General features: G+C 44.7%; 1 long non-coding RNA gene across 1 annotated transcript; it reads right to left on the bottom strand.

Annotated features, from left to right (window-relative positions):
- Positions 1–1,355: 1,355 nt before the first annotated feature.
- On the bottom strand, positions 1,356–10,951 carry LOC138921896 (uncharacterized). Its single transcript, XR_011434881.1, has 2 exons — positions 10,814–10,951; positions 1,356–1,852 (listed from the first exon to the last, which is right to left on the bottom strand). It is a non-coding gene; the product is annotated as an uncharacterized lncRNA (long non-coding RNA).
- Positions 10,952–13,538: the final 2,587 nt, after the last annotated feature.

Genomic DNA, 13,538 nt, shown 5'->3' with positions numbered 1-13,538 from the left:
TTGAGAAGAATGTGTAGTCTGTTGCCATTGGATGGAATGTTCTAAATATGTCTGTTAGGTCCATTTGGTCTAAAGTATGTTTCAATTCCAACATTTCCTTGTTGACTTTCTTTCTGTATGATCTATCCATTGCTGAAAGTGGGGTATTGACGTCCCCTACTATTATTGTAGTGTTGTCTATTTATCCCTTCAGATCTATTAGTATTTGCTCAATATATTTAGGTGCTCCAATGGTGGGTGTGTATACATTTACAATTGTTCTATCATCTTGATGATTTGACCCCTTTATCATTATATAATGGCTTTCTTTGTCTATCATTGTCATTTTTGGCTTAAAGTCTATTTTGGCTGAGTACGGCTACTCCCACTTTCTTTTATTTTCTATTTGCATGTAATATCTTTTTCAATCCCTTCACTTTGAGCCGATGTGTGTCCTTAAAACTGAAGCAAGTCTCTTGTCAGCAGCATATGGTTGGGTTTTGGTTTCTTATCTATCCAGCTAGTCTGTCCCTTTTGATTGGTGAATTCAGTCCACTTATATTTAGATTAATTATTAATATTTAAGGACCTACTAATGCCATCTTATTGATTGCTTTCTGGTTGTTTTGTATTTCCGTCATTCTTTTTTCCCTCTGTTTTTGCCTATCTTTGTAAATGGTGATTTTCTGTGGTGGTGTGTTCTGTTTCCCCCTTTCTTATCTTTTGTAAATCTACTCTCCATTTTTGCTTTGTGGCTACCATGAGGCTAACATAAACATCGCATAGATAAAACCATCCATTTTATGCTGATAACCACTTATCTTCAATTGCCTACAAAGTCTGCACCCTTTTATCCCCCTTTTATAATTTTTATGTTACAATTGACCTCTTTTTATATTGTGTATCCATTAACAAATTATTATAGCTCTAGTTATTTTTAATACTTTCTCCTTTAACCTTTATATTACAGGTAAGTGATTAACACACCACCTTATTATTGTATCAGAGTATTCTGAATTTGACTATATACTTACCTTTACCAGTGTGTTACATATTTTTATATGTTTTCATATTACTAATTAGCATCCCTTCATTTCATCTTGAAGACCTCTTTTCAGCATTTCTTGAAAGGCAGGTCTAGTGGTGATTAACTCCCTCAGGTTTTGTTTGTTTATTTGTTTGTTTGGCAAAGTCTTCATCTCTCCTTCATTTCTGAAAGACACCTTTGCTGGGCAAGGTATTCTTGGTTTTTTCTGTCAGCACTTTGAGTATATCATTGTATTCTCTCCTGGCCCGCAAGGTTTCTGCTAAGAAATCCTGATAGCCTTATTGGGGTTCCCTTATATGTGGGGAATTTTTTTCTCTTGTGCTTTAAATTTTTCTGTTTTTCTTTGATGTGAGACAGTTTTATTATAATGTGTCTTGGAGAAGATTGTTTGGGTTGAAATTTAGGATGACCCATTAGCTTCATGAACTTGGATGTCCAAATCTCTCCCCAGATTTGGGAAGTTCTCAGCTGTTATTTCTTTAAATAAGCTTTTTGCCCCTTTTCCCCTTTGTTCTCTTTCTGGGACTCCAATAATGCACAGGTTGTTTCTTTTAATGCTATCCCGTAATTCACACAGGCTTTCTTCACTCTTTTTCCTTCTTTTTTCTTTTTGCCCCTCTGACTGGATAATTTCCAATGATCTGTCTTCTATATAGGTCACTAATTCTTTCTTCTGCTTTGTTGAATCTGCTATTGAAACTGTCTATTAAATTTTTCAGTTTAGTCATTGTATCCTTCAACTCTGTGACATCTGGGGGTTTTTATGGTTTTTATTTCTTTGTTGAACGTCTCATTTTGTCCATTTGTTCAGGAAAAGGAAGTGATCTGGAGAGAGATAAATTGTATTTTTAATACTATGAATTTGAGGCATGTATGAGATAGCAAAGTATAGGTGTCCAGTAAGCGATTAGAAGCAAAAATCTCGAACTCTGGAGAGTTTTCTCCAGAGAGGTGGGAGCTGGGGGTATCGATTTGGGAGTTTTCTGCTTAGAGATAGTGGTTGAAACCAGGGGTCAACTACAGCCCACAGACCAAATCAAACCCACAACCTGTTTTGTAGAGCTTGTGAGCTAAAAACAGTTTTTACATTAAGTGTTTATATAAGTACTTACATAATTGCCTTGATTTTGCCTCTTGGCCCACAAAGCTGAAAATATTTACTCTCTGACCTTTAAGAAAACGTCTACCAACCCCCAGTTGAAACCACGAGAGCAGAGGTGCTCACCAAGTGAGTGGTGTCAAGGGAAGCACGTCGTGGGTAAGGAAGAAAACAGACAGAGGAAAAACCATAATAAAGCAGCAATGAAGATCAAGGAGGGAGAGTGCTTTAGAAGACAACTAGGCCAAAGTGCCAAGAGCTTTCTGAAGAATGGCGACAGCCATCTGAGTTTGGCAGCTAGGAGACTGTTAGTGGTCATTAGGTTGGCAACCAGATAGAGTGGTGGAAGCAGAAGTCAGATTGTAAGGGATTAACGAGTAGGTGATGAGTAGGTGGGGAGCACATATAGACTATTTTTTGAAGAAGTTTAATGTTGGGATGGATTGGCATAGAGTGATATCTGGAGTAAAAGGCCGAGAAGGTGGTTTTAGAATGGAGGAGATCTGAGTTTGTTATATGATGAGGGGGAGGAGATATAGAAAGAACAACTGAAGAGGCAAATGATATAAGGGATCATTGTTGGAGCATGGCCTGACAGAGGTGCTCTGGGGTCGAAGCCAGGGCGCCCATCAGAGGAGACTGTAGGCAAGGAAGAGGACGATTCTTCCTCAGCCATGGCAAGAGGAAGTCAGGGAGAGGCAGACAGACTTTCTGGTGATGAGGATGCTCCCATAGCATAGGAAGAAAAGACTTTTTCTCCCGCAAACATGGACATTTGGAAGCTAAAACAGTAAGCTGAGGGTTATCCAGACTCAGAAGTCACCCCAAGAAAGGGACTGTGGAAATGGAAGGTGGCAGTGAGAGCATGGGGACGTGGTTAGCCATGGGGTTCTAGCTTTGCAGAGAGGTAACTGAGACCAGACCAAGGTGGTCTGGGAGAATGAGAATGGCTTGAGGAGCTAGAAGCCAAGAGGAAGACAGAGTGACTTTGGTGGAAGGAAGAGAACTGAAAGAACCAGAGCTTATACTCAGAAAAAGAGGATTTTCCCAGTTTGAAATCTTGAAAATGAAACTTTGGTTAAGTGAAGAAGGCATCCAAGGTGTGATCAAATGTGTGGGAGGCTGAATAAGAGTAGAGATAGAAATTACTGAAATAGAAAGGAACAGTTATATGGTCTCATTTATTCCTTATCACATGTCTAGGAAATAGAAGATGAAGAAACTGAGGCACTGAGAGGTTAAGTAGCCAGTCCAAAGTCATGCAGCTAGGAAATGGCAGAGCTGGGATTTGAACCCAGATCTCTGACTTCAATATCCAGTTGACCACGTCATGGAACAGACATGGTGCTTTTCTGTCACTGGGGATAGAGCAAAAGAGGTGACATGGAGAGAGGAGGACAATGTCCTGCAGGTGAAGGCAGAATTAAGCGCGAAGTTAGTTTGAATAGTGTAAAAGGAGTAAGGAGGGTTTCATCTGTATGAACCAGGTTCTTAAATTAGGAACTTAATTTTTTATATCTTTTTTTCTGGGCCACTTTTAACTAAAGTGGTTCTTTGGAGGTTATCAGTGTGCAGCACATGGCAATTTGTAGAGCACTTTCACTTCATCTCTCAGTACCTTCATGACAGTCTCTGAGGGGAGCTGTTATTATTATGCTCATTTTACTGAGAAGAAACAGAAGCCCATAATCACACAGGAAGTAACAGATACAGGTGTGCAATCCAGATATTGTTTTCTTCTGTTTAGCCATCTAGTAAAGGTAGAATTTACCGCCCCCCAGCATCCCTCTGATGCTGAAGAAATTTCTAATTCTAGCACTTTCAGCCTGAGACGACTGAGCCAGAAGAGGCGGTCTGAGAGAATGAGGAGACCCACGTGCCTGAAACCATATCCTTGGAGAAGACTATTGAGAATCTTACAAAGTGGCAGAAATATAGAGATAACAAACATAGCCTGTACCTTCAAAGAACTCATCAGTGGAGGAGAAAGAATTGTTTTTAAAATTACAATCCAATATGCTACTTTCTCTTCTATCCTGGGGCACGCTGTATTGTGGGAGCCCAAAGGAGAAGCGACTACTACTGCCTGGGCGCTTAAGGCCAGCTGCTGAAAAGAAGAGCTTCCTGAGGGACGAGGAGGCAATTGAGTTAGGACAGAGCAGATGAAACAGCACGCGCAGAGGCACAGAAAGGAGCCTGTTGACAGGTTTGGTGAACAGACTTTGCAGCATGCTTGGAAATTGGGGTCATTGTTAAGGAACCAGGTCATGGGGCCTTGTGTGGCAAGCTCAGAGCATCGGCCTATATGCAGAGGGCAGTGGAGAAGAGCATTGTAGAGTTTTCAATGATGATGAGTTTTTGATGATTAGGTTTGTATTCTGAGCAGTCTTTCCATAGAGAGACAAGACTGGGCAAAAGAAAATCAGATAGGAGGGGCTGGCCCGGTGGCACAGTGGTTAAGTTTGCACATTCCGCTTTGGTGGCCCGGGGTTCGCTGGTTTGGATCCCGGGTGCGGACGTGGCACCGCTTGACAAGCCATGCTGTGGTAGGCGTCCCACATATAAAGTAGAGGAAGATGGGCACGGATGTTAGCTCAGGACCAGTGTTCCTCAGTAAAAAGAGGAGGATTGGCAGCAGATGTTAGCTCAAGGCTAATCTTCCTCAAAAAAAAACAAAAAAAGAAAGAAAAAAAGAGAAAATCAGATAGGAGGCTGTCCCAGTGGGCCAGGTGGGAGGTGCCAGCTTGATCCCTGGGAGGAAGGCTAGAGAGGAAGAAACCTACTTGAGAACATCCTTGTACATATATTTTTGAGCACTTACGCTGTTGGGGTTGCTGAATCATAGAAGATGCACCTATTTACTAGATCCTGCCCAATTGCTCTCCCAAAAAGCTGGCCAATTTATGTAGGTGATGTTCTTTAGATCACCCCAACTATTTTCCATTCTGTCTTCCTATCATGCTATTTCATATAAACTGCCCCATGAAGGAGATCACATTCTCTGATTGTGGATAAAGAAAATCAAAACTTCATTTTAAGCAATTTCCCATGTAACCTCAGGGCTCCCTTCTGCCTTCTCTCCCACTGTGCCCAAGCTCCTCAGCAGATTGAAGGGTGTGTTTCTTCCTTGTGATCAGTCCCAGACCATAAATCTAGGTATCCAATAAATATTGCCTCTCTTTATTGTTTTATAAATCAACTTAATTTCAATTCTGCACCCCATCTCGGCAGTGTTGGGGAAATCTACCTGAGTCATTCTTGCCTCTCCTGCCTCCCTGAGATCAAGACTGGGTCTTGGAACTTTCCACAGTGCCAGACATCTTAGAGAACCCCATCTGGTCATCAGTTGTCTGTAGTATGTAAGTTTCCACCAGGCCATTCATTGTCCCCTGTCCATTGCTGCTTCTGTGGGAAGCTGAGATCTGCCAGACAGCTGGGAGCCCTAGTGTTTTGGATGAACCAGGGGGGGCACTCCACTCTGGAATTACCAGCTTCTCAGAGCATCACTAGGAAGCAAGGACCCATCACCAGGGACCCGCAGTCCTCTCTGTCCTCCCTCTACCAGGCTACATACCTCCCCTGAGGCAGCGAAGTGCAGAGCAGGCTTCACTTTGGTGGGGTGTGGGGAGAAAGAGGAAAATACAACCTTCAGCCTATGGCATCTAAAGGGATGAGCTGATTAGCTGCTGAGTGGGTTTATTAAAACTGATACAATATCAAAGTAAAGCAATATTAGAGCTTACGGTTAAAAAAATAATTTGGAAATGCCAACATACAATCTAACCTTAAAACACTTAAATGGGGCCTCAGCCCCACAATCATGTACTCATAGGCCATCTCCCAGGCAATGTTGACACTTTTGCTCCTAGGGTGGAGACCCTCTTCTTCCTAGGCCTGTGTGGTAGGTAGAATAATTCCTCCCACCCCCAAAGATGGCCATGCCCTGATCCTCAGAACTGATGAATATGTTATATTACATATCAAAGGGTAACTAAAGTTTGCAGACAGAATTAAGGTTGCTAATCAGCTGACTCTGAGTTGGGGTGAGTCTCCTGAATTATCTGGGTGAGCCAGTGTCATCACAAGTGTCCTTATAAGTGGAAGAGAGAGATAGAGTGAAAGAACCAGAGATACGACAGCCTGAGAAGGACTCAGCCTGGTGTTGCCAGCTTTGAAGATGGAAGAAGGGATCATGAGTCAAGGAAGGCAGGCAGTGTCCAGAAGGTGGAAAAGGCAAGGAAACAGATTTTCCCCTAGAGCCTCCAGAAGGAATGTAGTCCTGCCAGCACCTTGAGTTTAGTCCAGTGAGACCCCATTTCAGACTCCTGACCTCCAGAACTGTACGATAATGAATTTGTGTTGTTTAAGCCACTAAGTTTGTCATAGTTTGTTACAGCAGCAATAGGGAATGAATACAGCCTGACAGAGGAAAATAATGCTTTTTAATTTTCTGCCGTTGTTTCCAGTGTAACTGTTTCCATCCTAGGGCACGAAGGTAGCAGTGGGCATGGCTGGTATCATGTTTGCTCCTCTGCCTAGGGTGCTGAAGGGTGGGGTTAGAACAAATGGCCCACTTCTGGCCCTGGCCACATGGCTCTTAGAAATCAACATCTCCCCTCGCCCTCCAATCCACCTAAAAGCCAAGTCTTGACTAGAGACGAGTGCTGACAGCTGCTGGATCTACAAACAGGTCTTCCTTTCAGGCACATGGCAGGATAGCACTTCCTGTCCCCACTGAAGTTAGGTGTGGCCATGTGGCTTGCCTTGGCCAATGAAGCTTTAGGAGACAGTGTGCAATTCAGCTTGTTTTCATCCCACTGCTGTGGTGACCATGAGAGCACGTGCCCAGATAGAGCCACCATCAGCCTGGGTCCTTGAGTGACTACAGTAAGCCAAGCCCTCGTCAACCTATGTTGCACATCTCATGTAAGTGGGAAATAAAGTTCTGTTTGGTTAACCCTCTGAGGTTTGGGTTTTTTTTGTTATCACAGCATAGCCTAGTCTAGCCTGCATTGGCAAACCTGGATCTCATCAGGAGCTCTCTCTTCTAGTCAACCTCTCTACTCAAGTGGCCACAAAAGATGGAGCCTGAGCCTTCCTCAATTCAGGCACAAATTTGTGCAACATGGACTCTGGCCCCAGCCTTATGCTCTTTGCCCTCACTTGACTCCAACTGACCTCTGCTTTCCATGGTCTGCTGTGGGATACTGTTATCAGTGAGGATGCTTTGGGCTGCAAGTAAAACATGTAGGTGATAGGGATTTTTATTATCTCACTTCATAGATCCAGAGTGGTCCCAGGGTTTATTCAGGAGCACAAAGACTTTATCAAGGACCCCAGACTTTTTCTATCCTCCTGGTTTGCTAAGCATGTTGACGTTTGTCCTCAGATTTGTCACATCATAGCTGTGAGATGGCTGCTTCGTATAACCATGTCCAAAGACAAGAAACTAGAGGGGGAACACTCCTCATCTATTTCTCTTTTCAAGACAGGGAACCCTAGGAAGCCCTCCAGCTGATTTCCCCTTATGTATCATGGTCCAGAACTCAGCCATCATATATGGCTACTCCTACATGCAAGAGAGGCTGGGAAAGTGAGTACCTGGCATTTCCAACCTCTGCTGTGAGAGAAAGGCTCTTCAAGTGAGAAAGAGGGGGAGGGGCATGTCTGTCAGGCAGACAACCAACAGAGTCTGCCAGCACCACCATCTGCCCAAGCTTCAGCCTGCTTCTCCGCAGGAGCGTCTTCAGCTGGACACCCACTCCCTCCCGCACCAACTGTGACACTTGGATTCATTCTGAGTTGTGGGTTTGCTGCTTCTGCTCCTTCCCACACTCCTGGCGAGATGATCTCCTAGGTTGTGGCAAAACTGAAATAAGAAATGGAGTGTGACTTGTGGCTGAAATACCACTTGAAGGTTTACTGCCAGTCCTCAGCGAATGTTGGTTCCTCTAACTTTTGCGTTTGTTGCAGAGGATGGCATTCCTTAGAGGCAGGCAGGAAAGATGAGGTTGGCTTCAGTAGTTTTCCTACGCACTTAGATGCAAAGGAGTTTTCAAAAGTGTTATGCAAAGCTTTGGGGAGGTGCGTGCTTTCTGCATGTCTGGTAGCAGCAGGGGGCGGATGGAAGAAGTGAGGGCCATACAGCTCGTAAGAAACTTGCTTCTCAGACCTAGCCTGGACAGAAAATTCCAGGCAGAAACTTGCTGGTCTCTTTCTCCCTCCAGCTCCTCCTGGGGGCTGTAGGATTGGGGCTTGTTCAAGAATAAGCGTGCCCTATGGAAGGCCAATGTGTCAGGAAATCCTAGGAGGCAGGATACAGACTAGGAAAGGAGAAAGACCTCAACATTTTGCCTTTGGTCAGACGCAGGCACAAATGTTAACCCAAGCAGAGGAGCCCAGCCATCTGGCCCTTGGGGCTTGTGCAAGATAAAGAGAAGGCTTTCTGCATGAGAGTCTTTACTAAGTGGCCCCATTCCAATTCCCAGAGGGTAGCTAGGGAAGTGGGAGGTAGAAGGGTGGAAAGCAAGACAACTGCTTCTTTGGAGGCCACCTGGCTCAGCTGATGAGTAGGATTTATATCAAGCCAGCATTTGAATCCTGGCCCTGCCACTTATTTTCTGTGTGATCCTTTCTTAACCTCACTTTCCTCTCCTGCAGAACAATAATCCCGGTCCATGGCAACATTATTCACAATAGCCAAAATGTGGAAACAACCCAAATGTCCATCGATGGATGAATGGATAAATAAAATGTAGTGTAGCCATACACGGGAATAATATTCAGCCTTAAAGAGGAAGAAAATCCTACCACAGGCTACAACGTGAATGAATCTTGAAGACATTACGCGAAGTGAAATAAACCAGTCACAAAAGGACAAATACTGTACAATTCCGCTTGTATGAGGTACTTAGAATAGTCAAATGCATAGAAACAGAAAGTAGAAGGGTGGTTGCCAGGGGCTCGGGGAGAGGGGAAGGGGAGTTAGTGTTTAGTGGGTGCAAAGTTTCAGTTGAGGAAGATGAAAAAAGTTCTGGAGATGGATGGTGGAGATTCACAGAATTGTGAATATACTTAATGCCACTGAACTAGACACTTAAAAATGATTAAGATGGTCAACTTTAAGTTATGTGTATTTTGCCACAATTTTTAAAAATTGCATGCCAGCTGCCAAAGTAAAAGCACTTACGTGAAAATAATGTGTCTAAATTAAATGACTCAAAACAAAGAGGCTGATCTCAGGTGGACAGACAGTTCCTACTCCACCCCATAATTATGGGGGGAGAAGGCTGAGAGTCAGATACAAAATGTAATAAATAGTATATTCTTCCTGATATTTATAATTATTCAAAATAATCTAGAACTTTAAAGTTTACAAAAAGCAGCTTCAGAGCCATCATCCTATTTTATCCTTACAATATACTGAAATGATTTGGGATTTTGAAGGTAAATGTGATATTCTATGTATGAAAAATACATCGCCTATCATAAAAATGTGCCTATGATTCCTTGTCCAAAAAAATGGTTAAAATGGGGGCCAGCCCTGTGGCCGAGTGGTTAAGTTTGCGTGCTCTGCTTCCAGGGTTTCGCTGGTTCAGATCCTGGGCGCGGACATGGCGCCGCTCATCAAGCCACAGTGAGGCGGCATCCCACATGCCACAACTAGAAGGACCCACAACTAAAAATATACAACTATGTACCAGGGGGCTTTGGGGAGAAAAAGGAAAAAATAAAATCTTAAAAAAATACTGTATAAAAAATGGTTAAAATGGCAAGTTTTATGTTACATATATTTTACTAAAATTTTTTAAATGAGAAAAAAATAACAATAATGCCTGCCTGGCTTCTCTCCCCGGGGAGCTGGGAGTCTTAGGGGATAGTAGACAGGAAAGCCCTGGATAAGACAACAGCAGAGAAAGGAAGGAGTATTCCTTTCCGGAGCCCCAACCTCAAAAAGGTTTAGCCCCTCCTTTGTGAGTCTCATACCAGTTAGCCTGACCCTCACACATACGTTTACTACCTTGGCACCCAAACCATTTGGCCCATCCTGATGGCCAACTTCTCTTTCAGAGAGCCAGCAGAGTTGCTGCAGACTCCACTCCGGCATCAGCAGTCACGGCAGCGCTGCCCCATCCTGCTGGGCCAGAAGGGAGGAGAGGCCATTGACCACCGGGCCCAGACCAAGGGCTTTCCCTTTTTTTCTTTATTAATTAAACGCCACGTTCTCTTTCTTCCTGGCAACTCTTTGCAGCTCTCTGCTGGTTCCCTATGTCCCCCCAGCCCTGGCCCTGTAGCCTCCATCTGGGGGGTGAGGCCCTTGAACATCAGTGGCTCCAGCGATGCTTTCTGCTTTCTCTCTGCGTCTCATATTTGCTAAGCATCCCCCCATGCCACCCTCGGAGGCAGCCGGTGCTCCTGGCACTTTCACATTCGTTATTATCTCACAGAGAAGGTCAAGGTTAATTATTGATGTCAGCATTCTGAACTTTGTTACTACTCTTAAAGATAATATTCATTAACACTTGTATTTTGAAATTCTCATTGCCTCAACACTAGTGGTGTTCCACTCTTGCTATACATTACAATTACCTAGAGAGCTCTTGAAAACCACCCATACCAGACACCCTCCTCGGCCTAATTAAACGAGAAGCACAGCGCAGTCATTACTTTCCATCAGGGGTAATTACCTCTCCACGTCTTTGTACACAGTGGGTCCCAGTCCTTGACACACAAAACAAATCAGCAGAAGAGCTTGGTCAGTATCCAGCCCCATCCCTCGCATCCTGAGGAGGGCTTGGCAGTTGCAGTATGCTTTTAAATTTTCAACAAGTTGTTTCTTCCTGTATTCTACTTCCCTCTCCACCCCCATTCTTTCTGAAAGCCCATTTTTCTCAAGTCACCGCTTCTCAAAATATACTCTATAGTGATAGTAGGGGAGTTGTGGAAAATAGGGGAGTTAGTGACTGTGGTTGGCTAATAATGGCTCCCAAAGATCTGTCCAGTCCTAGGCCCCGGAACCTGTCAATGTTATCTTATTTAGAAATGGGGTCTTTATGGATGTAATTAAGTTAAAGATCTTGAGATGAGGAAACTATCCTGGATTGGCTGGGTGGGCCCTAAATGCCAACACAAGTGTCCTTATAAGAGAGAGACAGAGGGAGACTAGAAACACAGAAGAGGGGGAGGCCATAGGAAGATGGAGGCAAAGATTGGCGTGATGTGATCAGGAGCCAAGGCATGCCGACCAGCAGCCGCCAGAAGCTGGAAGAGGCAAAGATCAGCTTCTCCCCTAGAGCCTCTGGAGGGAACGCGGCCCTGCCGACACCTTGATTTTGGACTTCTGGCCTCCAGAACTGTGAGAGAATGAACTTCTGTTGTTGTAAGCCACCCACTTTGCAGTAATTTGTTACGGCAGCCTTAGGAAGCCAATACAGTGACTAAATGAGTTTGGTGACTTGTCTTTATAGCAAAACTTCCCCCAAAGTTTCCCATGCTGCTGGGCATTGTTTCCCAAACACAGGCCCTGGTCACATGCTCCCTGAACACAGCTTGTGCTAGGTCACATGCTAGCCAGCAGCTATGACCCAAACTCACAGCGTTGGAGGTTGCTTGTGCACAAGACCGTTATGCATGAGAGAGAGCTTTATCTATACGTATATGTTTGTCATGTGTCTACCCTTTCAGACAGAACCTACTATCCACTCATTTATGAACTCATTCAGTAAATATTTCTGAGCACCTACTGTGTGTCAGAAACTATTCAAAGCATTGGGGATATAGTGATTAAAAAAAACAAAATCATCTCTCTTATGAAAAGTATATTCAAGCTGCGATGAATGCCATGAGGAATATAAAATACGCTTAAGGGACAGGCAGGGATGGCGGGCTGCTTTGGAGTGGGTGTCAGAGAAGGCCAGGCATTTCACCAGGCGATTTGCCTAAATTAATCTCGTGTAATCCTCTCAACAACCATTTCATCCTTGTCGTGTGAGGTAGGTATTATCTCCACTTTGCAGATGAGGAAAATGAGGCTCAGAGAGGTGAAGTGATTTGCCCAAATCATATAGCTATTAAGTGGCCAATATGGGATTGAAGCTCAAGCCTGTCAGACACCAAACAAAGCCCATTTACTACTACCGTGCTACGTGGTTCTGTGCCCGGTCGGACTCCCATTGAGATCCTCCAGAGCCTGACTTGGCCTTGCTATTCTTGCTCAGTGATTCCCAGTGGAATGAATGTCTCCGAGGGTGAGAAGGCTGGAGGCAGGCGATCAGATGGCAAAGGATACTTGTAGTCAGAGACTTGCCCTGCAGAATTACTTCAAACTATTTCTATGTTTGGAAGGTAGGCAGAGGTACCGAAACTTCCTGCTTCCTCCCCTGGGTCTTCTTACCTCTCCTTTCTGTCCTGCCCCGTCACCTGGGGCCTTCAGGGCAGAGCTACAGGGTCTTTGTATGCCTTCATGGTCCTGAGCTGCACTTCTGAATCCTAGATGGTGGGTAGGACCCAGGCAGAGACCAGCCAGCCACTGGAAACTTGGGGTATGCTTGCAACGGCATATGGCCCAGTTTGGCTAGAATATAGGATGCACAAAGCAGAGGGAGAACCAGGCTGGGCAGGAGGCTGGGGCCAGATCATGGAAGGCCTTGAAGGCCAGGCCAGGCAAACAGCCTCCATTCTCTGGGCTGGTGTTTGCCAAAGTGTGTCCTACGGACAACGTGTTTTGGGATAGTAACAGCACTAACAAGAAGGGGTGCTTTGTGAGAAAGTAAAGGTTCCTTGTCAATAAGCTGGAGTTCAAAGAGCTAAACAGATCCCTTTTACCCCAGACTTCCCAGACCTGACATGAGGGCAGAGGGCAAGCCGGGGGGCCACAGCGGCTGCCGTCCTCGCGGCGAAGATGGATGGAGACCCAGTAGAGGCAACCTGGGCTGGGGGCGGCCAATCAGGGCTGTGGTTCCAGCTCTGAATCGCGTCACTCCCCCAGCCCCTCCGTGCCACCCCTACTGCCCCACTTCAGCTAACGCTCTCCATCCCTCTAACTTGTCTCCCTACAGCCACCTGCCCCCAGACTGTCTCCCCTTTTCCAACTCTTTCCCTAACCTCACCACCCCCCTCCTCCTCACCCGTCCTATCCTGTGCCTCTTCATACGCAAGCGTCTCTCTAGCTATACGATGAGCTACAGTAATTTATAAGTATGATTTATAAGTAATTTATAACTACTCTGGGTAGTTATGTGAAAGTCTGCTATTCACTAGCAAATATGCTAAAAATTCATCTGAGTTCCACAGAGCGTTTGTCTTTAGCCATCCTCCAAAGAATCTAGAACTTTTTAAAATATCATTTGCTCTTTTTCTTTTCTTTTCTTTTCTCTTTTTAGACCCAGACAGGCTCAGCTTTGAGCTTTACCA

Source organism: Equus caballus, chromosome X (genome assembly GCF_041296265.1).
Source record: "Equus caballus isolate H_3958 breed thoroughbred chromosome X, TB-T2T, whole genome shotgun sequence".
Lineage (NCBI taxonomy): Eukaryota > Metazoa > Chordata > Mammalia > Perissodactyla > Equidae > Equus > Equus caballus.
The sequence above is the reverse complement of the archived record's forward strand: the minus strand, read 5'-3'. Positions and strand labels throughout refer to the sequence as shown.